At 34.0% G+C, this 14,774-nt stretch overlaps 1 long non-coding RNA gene across 1 annotated transcript; it reads left to right on the forward strand.

Moving 5' to 3' along the window:
• The first annotated feature begins 13,577 nt into the window (after positions 1–13,577).
• On the forward strand, positions 13,578–14,290 carry LOC115231561. The gene is made up of 3 exons (XR_003883537.1): positions 13,578–13,650; positions 13,683–13,893; positions 13,926–14,290. It is a non-coding gene; the product is annotated as an uncharacterized LOC115231561 (long non-coding RNA).
• The last annotated feature ends 484 nt before the right edge of the window (positions 14,291–14,774 follow it).

The raw sequence follows: 14,774 nt of genomic DNA on the forward strand, positions 1-14,774 counted from the left end.
TTCAATCTTTCCCGCAAGATCGGCCTGAGACGACGATGTCCCAGGGTCGACGAATGGCCTATCCATAAGGCCCTTTCTACAAGAGGCCTGGAATTACGCAGTTTATTGATAAAATTTCTAGAATACATTAACAAATTCCATAAACATATTATAAATTAGTTGATTAACAAATTTGAAAAGCTGAACTGTCTGAACTTTACATATTTCTAACTATAAATGAGTCTTTATTTCCCGACAAAACACCCCCGAGATCTCCACTTGTGTGCAACCAATCGACAGGAACCTCTGTCTTCTATAATGGAAGTATGAGAGTCAAAAACAGAAAGATTATTGAAGACAAGTACTGTGAACTTATATCGTTCGAACTACTTACAGCCGTTGGCTGGGTTACTGTCCGAGGGATGTATTCAAAGGCTTTGGGAAGCTACCCGGGGGTTGTTAAGACATTCTTTGAAGAGAACAATCTGGCTATCCTAGTCGATGACCTGAACGCAAAGAATATTGTCTATGGGTGTGAAGCAACCAATACGGACGGAGAGGTTCTTGAAAGTTTGTTTCGAAATCTCGGTTTTTCGATATGGACGTCCGAAGAGCTAAACCACTATCCGGATAGAGGCAAACCGGATCGCCTTTTCTTTCCTCGGCGTTTATTACTCCACTCTGTGATCGTCCGACAATCGAGGTGGATGTAGGAAGTGATCACATCCCGCAATCATTGAGGCTAAGGACGAAAATAAATCTGACAGAAAACGTGTTTATTGGATATAATCTGTCAAATGTGGATTGGCATCTATTTGAGTACTCTATGCGCTTGGCACTTAATACTACCGTGCTCCGTTCTGTTCGGACCATGGAGGATATCGACAACCTATCTAAGGTCATCAATTGTCAAATTCTTGGAAATATTTACGGAAAAGAGAGTATTGAGAGCATCGGGCCCTTGTTTCCGCCTAACAGACAAAAAACTGTCGATGCTTATAACCAAGAAGGGCACTCTTCAGAATCGCAAGAGGAGGTGTTCCAACGTGGGGGTCAGAAATCAGTTAAAAGTTGAAATCAACCATCTCAAGACGATGATAGTAGAAATTGGCAAAAAGAAAATAGAAAAATCATGGAGAAAGGAATGCCGAATGCTGGATAAGAGAAATCCGAAGTTTTGGAAGGCGTATCAGCGCCTGAACAACGCGGAAGGGAAAGGCGACAATATTGTGTTAAAGGGGCAAGATGGAAAGTATATCCCCTCCGATCTTGTCCCGGATGAACTAAGAAGGCAGCTGGGTAGAACCCAAGAAGTCGAACCTGAATCAATTATTCCACAAAAGACCTTTGAGAAAGTCACTAAAGCCTTTCAATTCTTATATTTATAAAAAGCCTTCCGATTTTAACAAAAGCGATAACTATTTGTAAAAAAATATTTCATAAAATATAATTAAATATTTTTCCTCCAAATTATTTTTTTTCAAAATGTTGCAGCAGGCGTACAGGAAGCATTTGTAAAGGAAACTTGTTTGAACGTATTCGGCATCAACTTTCTTCAGAGTTTACTTGCCTTAATATAGTAGAAATTTTAGCTTAACAAAAGATATCAAAAATAATTAATAAAAGTAAATTATCATGAAGTCTACAAGTTGATTGATTGTCAAAGGCGTTTGTTGTAAAAAACAATTATCGAAGACAATGGTTTAAAGAAATTGAGTACCTACCAGAACCAATAGTTACGAGATGGGGGAGCTAGTTTAAAGCTGTTTCTTACTATGCTCTGGCCAAAAGAAGTTTTTTATTTCTGGCTAATCTTATACCCATGTATTGCAGGAGCACTAATTTCACCAATAAACATCAATGGAGTATTGGAGGCAACTAACAAACTGAAAACCAGGGACAAGATTATAACCAACTTGAACTAATAAACTACCCGTCAATGAAGCTTGCTGAAACCATTGCATACATCTTGTTAATTCCACTACATTAACCCGGAAAATCAGAAAGGGCACTTACTCAACTTAAGAGCTATTATCCTACTAACGACTCTCCTGAAAGTATTGTCATTCGAGACGATAAAAACCACGGTGGAAATTTTCTATCGCCAGGGCAAAGTGGGTTTAGACCTGGCATATCCACTGGTGATGTCATCTGGACACACAGATGGACCTTTGCCTTATGTCAAAAATACAAACGATGCATCGAGATACTTGGAATGTGCAGAGCACAGAGAGGAATTGACATGTAATACTTTTGAGTATTTTTAACAAATTGAAGTAAGTTATTTGTGATTCCATATAACATATGTGGCAGACCTTCCACTTCTGAACCCATTTTTCTTACCAACTGTGATATGTCGCCGTCAAGGTTGCGACGCAGATCGGTTACGTTCAAAATTTTTAATACAAATTACCTTTCTAAAGTTATTTTTTCTGTTCATTACTTTGTTTGATTTTAATAATTTTTTCTGCAAAAATTTTAAAGTTTCTGATTTTGTTGAAGAAAAACAGAACCAACTCAAAAATATTAGCAGTTAAAATTTTGTTACTTGGTTAAAATGTATCCTTTGATTTTTGCTTGACTGATTTATAATATTTTAGGGAATTTGTTAATGTATTCTAGAGATTTTATCAATAAACTGCATAATTCCAGTCCTCTTCTAGAAGGGTCCTTATGGATAGGCCATTAGCATACATTGTAGTAGCCTATAAAGAAACTAAGGTCTAGGAACGTCTGACTCCCGTTTTGCATGCAAAAATGTTCATAAAACATCAAAATTGATATATAACAATATTTTTATAAACATTGTATTGACATTTTAAGAAAATAAATCTATGATCACTTGTGTGAAGAACTAGTCAAGATAATCCATGGTGAATACACACCGGATGAGTGGTTCTATACTGGAATCACATACCCAAGGATCCAAAGATTTGAGACCAATTACTTGTATGTCTAACTTATATAAGCTTGCAACGAAATGTGTTAACAGGAAGTCGGGAGATTATATTGAGGCATATAATCTGATTGCCAATAATCAATTAGGAACTCGGCGAATGTGTCAAGGGGCAAAGGAACAAGCAATTCTTAACCGGTGCATTCACAAGCAAAACGGAAATAATTTGTTTTCTACCTGGATTGATGTAAAAAAGCGTTCGATTTGGTAGATCACGACTTTCTGTTCAAGATGCTTGAAAACTCCGGACTCCCTAGCTGGATTGTGAATTTTGTGAAGAACCTTGTAACGAAGTGGAGAATAAAGCTAATTCTGAATCATAATGAAATCGGAGAGGTAAAATTGGAAAGAGGCATACTCCAGGGTGATTCCTTGTCACCTTATATCTTTACCCTGGTGATGGATCCTCTTAGTAGAATTCTGAATGCTAAGCACCCAAAAGTGATGATTGATAACCAAGATCAGGATTGTATTACATATACAACAAATCACTTACTGTTTATGGATGATCTAAAAATATTGAAATGTGTACATCTACATCTATGCAGGGAAAAATATTGGGAATGAACTTAAGTATGTTTTGCAAATGGGCGTAAAATTTATCAATTATATCTACTCTGTTTCGTCGATATAACTGTCCATTTTTGTTCTTTACAATTCTAAGGTACCCATCTTCCCCCAAACACGACCCCAACTATTTTTATATTTAATTTCTATGCCGGTTTTTTATGAGCCAGTATTCTTTTCCATTATCTACCCCATATCCAACGAGACAAGCTGCATGTACGCCGTTACATCCAGGATCATCAAAAATTCCTATAATGCTACACAATTATACCTCCTGAATACGAATACAAATATTTCGATATACAAATTGTAATTCCGAAAGGACCAATTTTCAGTAAAGTTCTTAATGTCAAAAAATGGTAAATATTGACATAATCTGTGACTACTATTGGATTGTTTTTATATCTGCATTCTTTTTTCTATTACAAAGTACAGTTTCATAAACCATTCCAAGAAAAGGGTACTGTTCAGTTGTGCTGATTCCCCCATTTTGAATGATATATTCATAAGCGTAATACTAGGATCCGCTTTTACATCGACAATATTCACAGCAATCAAGCACGTTTTGTTCACTAAAACTAACCAACTTGTCATGCTTAATCGCATATTGATCTTCAAGACTGGCAATCTGAAGAGTAATTATTTATTTACCAACCGCGCTGAATATATAACATGATTCACAATTATGCTGATTTTTGACATTTGTAACTACATTTTTATCTCCAGTCAAAAAATAATGAAAATCCTTTTCATTTTCTGAGAAAAAAGATGTTCCGTAGTCACTTGTGTCAAAATAATTTAATTTGTGTAGCTTTGGAAATTCATCCTCAGTCTGGGAATATTTCTAACACAAAACAACCATATCTGCGAACGAGTTTATTTCTAGTTTTTTTTTAATTAACAATAATTGATTAAAAGACAACGAAAAACGTTAAGTCCCAGCGGCAAGGACGCAGTGTGCGTTGCCCCGAACAATGGCCAGGCCGATGCGCTGGCGGAACCAGAGGCCCTCTCTCGTGTCCTTGAGCCTCCTCCCGATGGACTACCCGACCTCTTTGAGGAACGAGTCAGTCTCCTTTCCCGCAGCTCCAGCGGTCTCCAGGGCGATTGCCGTAACGCGGTAGCGGTCCGCGAGCGAAGAATATTTTTGTAGTTTCATCTTTTCGGCGTGGTTTGCAGCCGAACAAGGGTTTGCGGCGGAAGAATGGATCCTCGATTTTGAAAAGGTATCCACAACGGTAACATCCCATACGAGGGCCTTCCCCGACGAGTACGGGAATATCTAGTTGGAAGGAAATGGCATTTCTTTTAAATTCCAAATTGTGTCTATCAATCAAAGCCAAATTATTTTGAAACTCTGTCTGATTGTATTTTTGTCGCTAAAAATTGTATATTTTAAATGCCAACTAAATTTTTTAGTGAACTCTTCCCATCGCTGATTACTTTTTGTGTCATATAAACTAGTTAATTTTTTTCTTTTTTTTCCCAGAAATCTATTTCGGATTTGTATTGATCAAAATAAGAATTGTCGCGATCAAAATCAGAAAAGATAAAAACAACATTTTTAAATTTGATTAAAAAATTAAAAGAACAATTATTCATTAATTGTTTCTATTCTTACATACAAATATAAGCACGAAGAATCACAATTTTCTTAGGTTAGACTTGTAAAATATCTTTTCTACATACAATTTAAAAAATTAATTAATAAAGCAGCCGAAATACATTTTCTCATTTTGAATGCTACAAATTTGAAAAAACATCAAAAATTAAATAAATATAAGTTGGAATTTAATCAAATTTATTTCAAAATTGGGTTTTTCTGAAAGTACATAGTCGAGATTAATGAAAAGTTACTTTAACTAGCTTTTAATTAAAGTATTAAAGAGATAACGGCAAAAAATTTGAAATTATCTGGAAAGATTCCCAGTAAAACTCTTCTAAACAACCTGCTAATCTGAAGATGGGAATCGAAATCGTCCCGTATTCCATGTACCAACATCTCAGCCTAAATACGATGCTAGTCCCCTTTAAAGGGAATTTTATATCAATTCTTTGAGCGTTTCTCAGATTTAATTAAAACACTTAATAAAAATTTTAAAAATGGTTTCTATAAAAAGTTTGTTAGGTCAATTTTGTCAATTTTTGTAATTAAGTCAATTTTAAATAAAACTAAGAACAAAATTAAAAAGTCCAGATACTTTTTTTTTTATAAATTATGTTAGTTGCCCGTAACTTGCAAAAACAATTTTTATGAACAAACAAAAAAAACACAAGGAAACAAAGAAGCATTTTTTACAAAAAATTATATATCCACAAATACAAGACAATTGATAATTGTTATTCCAAGTTATTGTTACAAAAATTTTGCGACAGACTTAACGGAACCATTTGTATCTGCAAACATTCCACTTTGTAAATTGAAGAATGAAGCAAATATCAGCTTGTCAAAGAAATTTACAAGATTGATTTCTCTTCAAATTTTTCTATCATCAGTAAAATTATTAATGACACTATTGAAAATAAAAAGTCAAAAAGGTTAAAAATCAACAACAGGAGTAGCACTAGCAGTCTGCAAAGAATACTTCATTTTAGCCGGATAGTTGGTATTATTAATCAATGAATAAGATATCCCTACCATAACACACAATTTCTACCATCCAACACTTCATAGAAATTCCCCCTCCACATCACAAAAGAATCACTTTCGTCAATCTCCATCTCTACAGTCCCAGCCTGCACTGTCAAAATCTAGAATTTTATACCTCACAACTAACTAAATATATCCCCTCCAAAGTCACCAACGGCTTTCTAGAATGAGGAAACAGCACCAACAATCCAAATAAATTGGGCCTGTCATCACAGTGGGAATACACCGCGTGTGTCTCAAAGGACTCCAACAGTTGTACTCTCCTCACAATCGACACTAAACAAACTAATAAACACTAAAATAACATTGATCTCTAACTTTCCTCAAATTAGAAGTAAATTGAGGAATAATGACATTATTAGGTTTTGACTTGATTGGGTCGTTATGAACTAAATTGACTTTATACCAACTCACGATATGAACGGAGGTGTTTTGTTATCCCCACAATCTGCAACCCATAGCCAAAGTCCGAATATTTAATCCTCTCTCCATTAAAAGGGTCTAGCCCGACCACTCGTACTCGATTTGACTGGCGAGATGACAACGGGTTCAATTCAGGCACAACTTTGAATTAGTTACACACAAACTTATTCTAGCTCGGATTCCATCCGCTGCCAATCGCTATGTACGTTTAGTTAACAAGCCCATACCTCGTTGATTCCCTCAAATCTGGCGATTATGTCAGCGATAGGTTCTTCATCGGCTATGGGCATCATCGAATCATTTATTCTGCCACTTGAGAGACGTGTCCTTTTATTACGTCGTTTTTTCTTGTTCTTAGCCTTCCTGATATATATACTAATATTAAATAAAACCACTTTCGGGGTGATCCATCAGGGATATCAGCCATCATCAGATCCGTCCCAATTTGTTTATCAACCATTACCGGAGAATTAATTTCCATAACCACTTTCTCTGCTAAAATTTCATCAGTATACAGACTAGGATCACTAAAAATGTGTATCAGGACACAACATACCCAACTTTGACGGAATTTGTTACTCGAATTGGACTATTGAGTTCCGAATTTACAGTCGAAGAGGGGGAAAATGACACATTAGGATTATTTTAAATAAACATGTTGCCGGAATTCAATGATTCTCGATTTTTGTTCAAGGAGGGGCCAACGAGGATCACATCCTCAGGTTCGCTATCAGAACTACCAATAAAAGTGACTCGTCTTTTTTTTTCTTCGATAGATATTCCTCAAAATCAAAATGAACACCTTCCTTCTCAACAATCTTACCCACCTCGCCAAAATGAGTCTTGTTCTTGCTCTTGTCTCGACTGGAAAGGTTTTCACGTGCAGTCGTGTTTCGACCTTTCTTTAAAATGGACACTGTCGATTTGGAATGAGGGACACCAGTGGTCACTTGTCCAAAATTAGGATTCTTTTGATGGATGACAGGCTCATCTTGTATTATATTACTTTTGGCTTTAGAGTTTTCCTTATTGTATAATCTTTTCGAGTTTTTTGACGACTTTTTTGACAAATTTGAATCAGATATATTCAAATTAGAACCTTCGTGGCCCATAACAGTCTCTTGTCCCAAGAAATGCGTTTTATCAGAATTTTTATCATAGGAAACTTCACGAGTGCGATTATTATGGCTATTTTTGGCCATTCTTGAAACTCTCTTGGTTGAATTTCTGCTATTTTCAACACCAGAAGGTAATTCGTAGATGATTTCGACATCTTCTATCTCGTGTCCCGAGGATTGGGGGTTCTCATAAGCCAAATCAGAGAAATAATCACTTCTATCCACATCTGTCCCAGCTTGAAATCCCAAAGATATCATTTCAGGTCTATTCTGACTCTTTTGTGTAGAGTCTCTTTGAACTGAGGCGATTGAGATATCCTGGGGATCATCCCTCCATAAAGGGTTTTGCTTTTCTTGCTCAATACTCATCTTGTAGGTCGAATTCGGCCACTTTGGGTGAGAAACCTTACGAGGAATCAATCCTTGTACAGGTCCTCCAATTGAGGATTTTAATAACTTTGTTAAATTGGCATATTCAGAGCTTCTTAGCATGTCATCCATGATAGGGGACTCCCCAGTGAACAATTCGGCGGTTTTTTCAGATTTTTTGCTATTTCTGCCCACATTTGATGACCTTGGTTGGAATTTTACTACTGATGGATGATTTGTCTTATCTTTCGGTGCTGAAAATAAACGTAGATAGTTATTCTGTGGGATTAAGATGGAATTTTTAACCAAAATGCTCCTGTCTTGTATTGGTGGAGGATTTCCATGGCTCTGTTCTTCGTAACGAGTGCTTTCTAATCCGCTAATGTCGTGATCTTGGTCATTTGGGTGGATTTGGGTTTCTGGTTGTTTAGAGCAGGGCAATTACCGTCAGGGAGAAGAAGCTTGTGCGTTTTTTTATTTCCAAGTTCCTTTAATATTCTTTTTTTACTAAAAGTTGTTATTATTTGACATTATTTTTGAAGATTAAAATATAATTAATATTAATTTTATACAATCGTCGATCCATTGTTGCTCTGAATAAACACACAAGTTGTTGTTGCGCAATAAATTAATATGCGCCATTATATATTTGGTTTATATTTAAAAACAATTAAATTCTCGATTCTGAATGCTTCAAAAATTAATTTGTGTGATTTACGATAACGTATTTTTTAGGAAAATACTATCAAACGGAAAAAACGACTTTGATTTTAAACTAAACAGTTCTAAGCTGATTTGTTAATTCTATTGTTCAACAAAAGCTTTAAGTTTTCCTGAAGCGACAAAAAATTTGTTTTGAAAGTAAAGGTTGTTTTCCGATAGAAGGGTCCTTATTTTGTCAAAAATGTTTATTTATTTAATAAGTTTTGGTCAACAATAAAAATTAAAACTTATTTATTAGATCAGCATATCCGCCTTTGAGAAATTTTTTGTAGAAGCTGTGCCATCAAATTTAGCTTTTTTTAAATGCGTACACTTTAGTCTGAGCAAAGTAGAAATCTATTAAAAGAGGAGTGGAGACGACTTAGGGAGATGAACTGGCTGAGAAAAGTGGATTTGATTTTGATTTTAAACATTCCACTGAGTTTATGGTAATAGGGGATACACTTGAATCCTCATTACAGTTAGCTGTCGTTGTTTTGCTAGTTGAGTGAATATCTAGAATACTATTTTGTATTTTATTTCGAAATACCTGATAGTTTTTGGAAATTGTTAGAAATAAGTTTTTTTAATATTTTATAAAAAATTAAGTTTTTTTATTCAAGGTGTAAAATTGAATTATTTTAATAGTTTTTCGGAAAGCAATTTCAATAAGAAGTGGTAACGACGTGCTCATCACTACCAGCAAGCAAATGAGAAATAACTTCAAAGCAGGTGCCAGCTAAGAATCTTTCCTGAAATACAATTCTCCGATTGATAAAGAAAATGTCAATTTCAATGTCTATAATTAAAAATTATTATAAAAAACATCCAAAAATCGGAAAAGAAGTTGTTTCAAAAGAGTAAGAGAAAGAGTTTTTTTCAACCGTTTATCTTCTTACTAGTTAAATTATTGTAGTCACATTATCTTTTTAAACTCACTGATTACATTATCCTCATTATGAACAAACCAAGAGAAAACCAGTTCGTAAATTTTTTTCAGATTATGGAAAATAATTGATAAAAAAACAAGTACATGCACACTGTATTGGCTTATTATTTGGAAATTAACGTAGCGATTATTTGTTTATTATTAAGAAAAATATATTTTAGAATCCAAATTTTCAACGGATGTTGAAATTGTATTTTGTAAAATAGTTGAAATTGTGAGCAGTCAATTCCCAGAAATGCATTCGGGCGGGCGGGAAGCACAACGACCTGGACGACGTGGGGAAGGACTCGTACCACATTCTTTGAAATGCTAGGAAACTGGTCATTCGGGTGTTCATTCATTCCCCAGTTATGTGTTGAGGCGCATTCTCAGACGGGCTCTCCACTTTTTTTATAACCAAACTGGGGGCAAAAGAAGGGTGTTTCCATCAGCTGGTGGACACTGTGCTCAGAATGATGGGCCAGTTCTTCCCTGAGAAGATACAATGATGAATATGATGAATGAGCTAAATAATGAGCTAATTGTATATTTTAAATGCCAACCAAATTTTTTAGTGAACTCTTCCCATCGCTGATTACTTTTTGTGTCATATACAGTGGGCCCAAAAAGTCATGGCACCACTTAATAAATTTTAGTATTTTACGTTTTTACCCATAAAATATGGAGTATTTTGACTTTTAATTATTTTTTTTGAAAAATTCAAAAGATTCTGATTTAGAAAATAATTTTAGATCTTTAAAATTAGCGATAATTGACAAAGAAAAAACATTTTTTTTAATTTTTAGCGTTATTTAAGAGTCAATAAGTGTTGGCACGATGCCTTATTAATATTTTGTTGCATGCCCTTTTGCAACAATTACTGCTTCTAATCTTCTTTTGTATGTATTTATTAATTTAAAACATTCTTTTTTGAAAATTTTATTCCACTCCTCACGGCAGAATGCTTTTAACTTCACTATATTTCTAGGTCTTCGGTTTCATACCTTTATTTTCAACGTTTTCCATAAATTTTCAATTGGGTTTAAGTCAGGAGATTGACTAGGCCATTTCAGAACATTTATTCCATTATTATTAAGCAATTCAGTAGTTATTTTAGCTTTATGTTTGGGATCGTTGTCGTGTTGAAACGTCAAATTGCTTCTTTATTTAATTTATTAATAGACAGAACTAAACAATTTTCCAAAATTTCGACGTACATCTTGGCATTCAATATTCTATCTATGAAAAATAGTTCACCCACTCCTTGTAAACTAGTTAAATTTTTCTTTTTTTTACCAACTCTGATTTGAATTTTAAAGGTTGCACAGATATATGTCAGAAAAATAACCCAAAAAATAATCGACTTCATGAAGAATTAGATTGAATATTTATGTCAAGAATTAATATTTTATTATTTTTTCAAACTATTCTATCATTAGATGCACGTTTAGAAATATACAAAAATCATATTTAGAAAAAACTCCATTATTTTTTGATAACTTTTCTCTAGTTTCTAGGTCGGCAAAAGCTGGCTTGCGTGCTTTTATAGACTGTAGTTATTAAAATAAGAATAGACACCCCGGTAAAAACTAAAAGTCAAGTTAAAAACGTCAAGTTAGATATTTTTGTGTTTGATGTATCGAAAAATCAGAGAACGGTAAATGAACTCGGGGTCACATCCCAAGAAAACTTAAAGAAAAGGGTTTATTTTAAACAGCGCTTATCATCCGTATACAAAAAATTGCTTAAAGCACTCCCTATATCAGCATGGGATTATTACTGAACAATAAATCATGGCCAAGTAAGGCCTGTCGATTTCGAAAAATATCAAATTCTCTGACTGAATGCTATAAATTGCCTTTTCCTCGTCGACAAAATCGTGGTATTGGTGGTTTGTGAACGATTCCTGTCATGAAGGCAATAACCTACCTTCACCATATAATTTAATATCTAATTTAATAAAGAAATCGACAATTTCTTCTCTTTCGTTTCAAATGTTACCGAATTGGGGAAGGTTGAGGGAATCATACAGCAAATGGCATCCATGTCCAACTCCAATGGACGACTATAATATTCCACACACATAAAACCCGATTGTTTTCTTGATTATCTGAGCTCCAGTGTTACATACGACTCCCGCCATTTCCATGCTGTACCAACGTGCTCTATACGGTGGTTAACCAACTCAACACTTTCCGCATTACGTATCCATAAAATGAATTGAGAATACATTTGTGGGCTGATTGTAGCGAGTCGTAAATTATTAGCATTTCTGAACAGTTTTGTACAACTGAAGCACATTCCCCATTTTTTGTAGCTTCGGACAGTTTTTTCTGCCAAACTTTGCACAATTCCTTATATTTGTAACGACGATCACGGAAATCACGGACTGTGTTTATGTAGAAAGCATTGGCTCTCTGACACACCGTGACTTTCCGTTCAGTCACAACTGGCACGTGGGCTCGGTGGTACACTTTGTGGCAATAATCTAAAAATATCAGCAAAAAATCAGTCAGACTTTTCAGACGTTTATTTTTGATCATTTTCTGCTCTTCTACTGGAATTTGCTGAAAGTGCATAAAAGCTTTTAGTTTTTCTGACCAAAATGATTCGTTGTTGAGTTGACGTTCTATCAATTTGAGTTCACCGGATGTAGCAGGCACTAAAATACGTTTTGACTATAAACTGATTTGTCTTCGCCACCGCAATGTCATTGCCCGATGGCAGTTCAAATTGTGCTTACTGAAGGCACACGAAGGACAGACATTGTCATCTACCATTGCATAGGGCTAACATAATATAAAACAGTTACAACCTGCAGTCTGTTCGTTAGGATGACATTCGGGTACATTGCGCCAACATCGAGGTGATAAATCAATGGATTGGCCGTAAAACACAAATTTTCTCTTAGTGCTTCAACCTTGTCTGTCAATGATGATAAAATCTTTAATAAAATTAGCAAATAAAAACCTCGTCGAAATTAAGGAAAATTCCAGCGTAAAAAACGAATATAAAAAGCCGACGGCGCATCGTGTGTGTGTACTTGTCTAATGTCAGTGTCAGTTTGTGTTTGTCGAAGAGGCTCTTTTGTCACAATCCTTTCTGATAATGAGAGGCTGCTTGCATTTGGTCTCTTTATTTTTTTACTAGGAGAATGATGATCAGGTTGTCTACGATGAAATGTTTGAGACTCCTGAAGAGGGAGTTTCTACACTTGTGAGACGGCTTTCGGATGCTGGATTTACTCAGACAAGCAATTTTGAATTCGAGACAGATGCCCCAGACGATGAGATTGTCTCTGCTCTCACTGAGGGCACTAGTTAAGTCTTCTTGTTTTTTCTAACTTGATTTGGTTTCTAAAATTTTTGGTTTTATTCTTAGTTAGACAGTAAAGTTGATTTTTCATTTTTGACAATTCCTTTGTTATTTAGTCGATAATTTATTTTGATGTTTTCACACTCGATTTAAATTGATTCATGCTTTATAAATTTTTAAAAGCAATTTGTTTTAGGAAATGTCAAAATATATAGTTTGACCTACATTTTGTATTTATATCAATCAAGTTTACATAATATTCAGTTTTGAACACGTTTTATAATCAACTATGTTAGCTTAGGGTTCAAAAAAAGATATTAAAGATCTAAGCGCATACAACGATTTAAGCTAGATTATATAAAATATATATGATCTATAAGTAATGTATCGACAAGTTATTAGTAATGATATAGATACGTGAAAACAATGATAACACTAATTATTTAAAAAGAATTTTATGAAATATTTTTGTATTAGAAATTAATGAATTTATGCATAAATAAATATTTATTATAGTACATAAAATTATGGTGAATATGAATTTTAAAAATAATCTGAGGTTAACGATATGGAGTAACAAAATTGAGATTGGAGTGTTTTTTAATCATTTCTTCTCGAATATCCAGCCGACAAGACAAGACAAGTTTTATTTCCTAACAAACCCATAAATTAAAGTTAGGGAGAAAGCCAAGAGCAGAACAAGAAACTAATTAATGTGGGTTTGATTTCATTGTATAGGCCCTATACAATGGCACCATGTCATACTTCCAAGATGACTATGCGATTTTTTCAAGAAAAGAAAGTAAACCTTTTAGGATAATCCAGAAGATCGCCTCGCTTGTTACACGTGTGGGATTATAACTTTGATTATGTTCCTACGGACAGAGTCTTTTTTTTAACACAACTGACTGTATGTAGGTCCAAGTTCCATCTTCAACAAACAATCATTCGTTTCATAATCCCTAAACATATTATATACATACGTGAATTTTAACACTATTTTATATCTTGAGAATATTTTTGATTCCTCATCCTTTGCCATCTGATTTTCCCAAAAACTGTTTTCGATTTCTATGGTAATCATCTATTTTTCATAATAAACTTCAAGCTAAATGGAAACATTTCTAGAACTGCAAAAAATCATTTATTAAAATTTCATGTCTTCTAAAACTAATTTCGCCGGTTAATTCTAAGCACTCCTCCCACGAATAATAATTTTTTCTCATTCTTTGTTGAAATAAAAATATCATTTTGATTAAAAAATACTTTTTAATTGCAACCTTGTCTCCAGTTGATTTAACAATCCCCGTATATACAATTCCATACGTTCCATCTCCGAGAATTTTTGAAAATGAATATTTATCCATGTATTTATTTAGATACTACCAAATGTCATTAAACATCAAAACTTAAGAAAACCAAATGACCTTCTAACTTTATAATCAATATGTTTCCTTGGTGATAAAATTTATTAAAAGTAATTTTTGAAAAAGTCTTGTCTTTTTTCCTGGTCTTTTTTCTGCTAAAACATTTGCTTTATTTAAGGAAATAAAATATAAACCTGAACTTCAAAACATAAAGTAAGTTAAAACACAAATTTTATACAACAAATCCTTGCAATTGAGGTGCCAATTTTGTTTTTAGTTAATAGATCGCAAATAACAGCATCAGGAATTTTGAAACTTATTTTAACGAATCAATCTGGTAATATATTATTCATTAAAAACACAAAATTAAAAAATGATGTTATGCCAATTCAGAGTAGGA

The sequence above is a fragment of the Octopus sinensis genome, unplaced genomic scaffold, assembly GCF_006345805.1.
Source record: "Octopus sinensis unplaced genomic scaffold, ASM634580v1 Contig18740, whole genome shotgun sequence".
Lineage (NCBI taxonomy): Eukaryota > Metazoa > Mollusca > Cephalopoda > Octopoda > Octopodidae > Octopus > Octopus sinensis.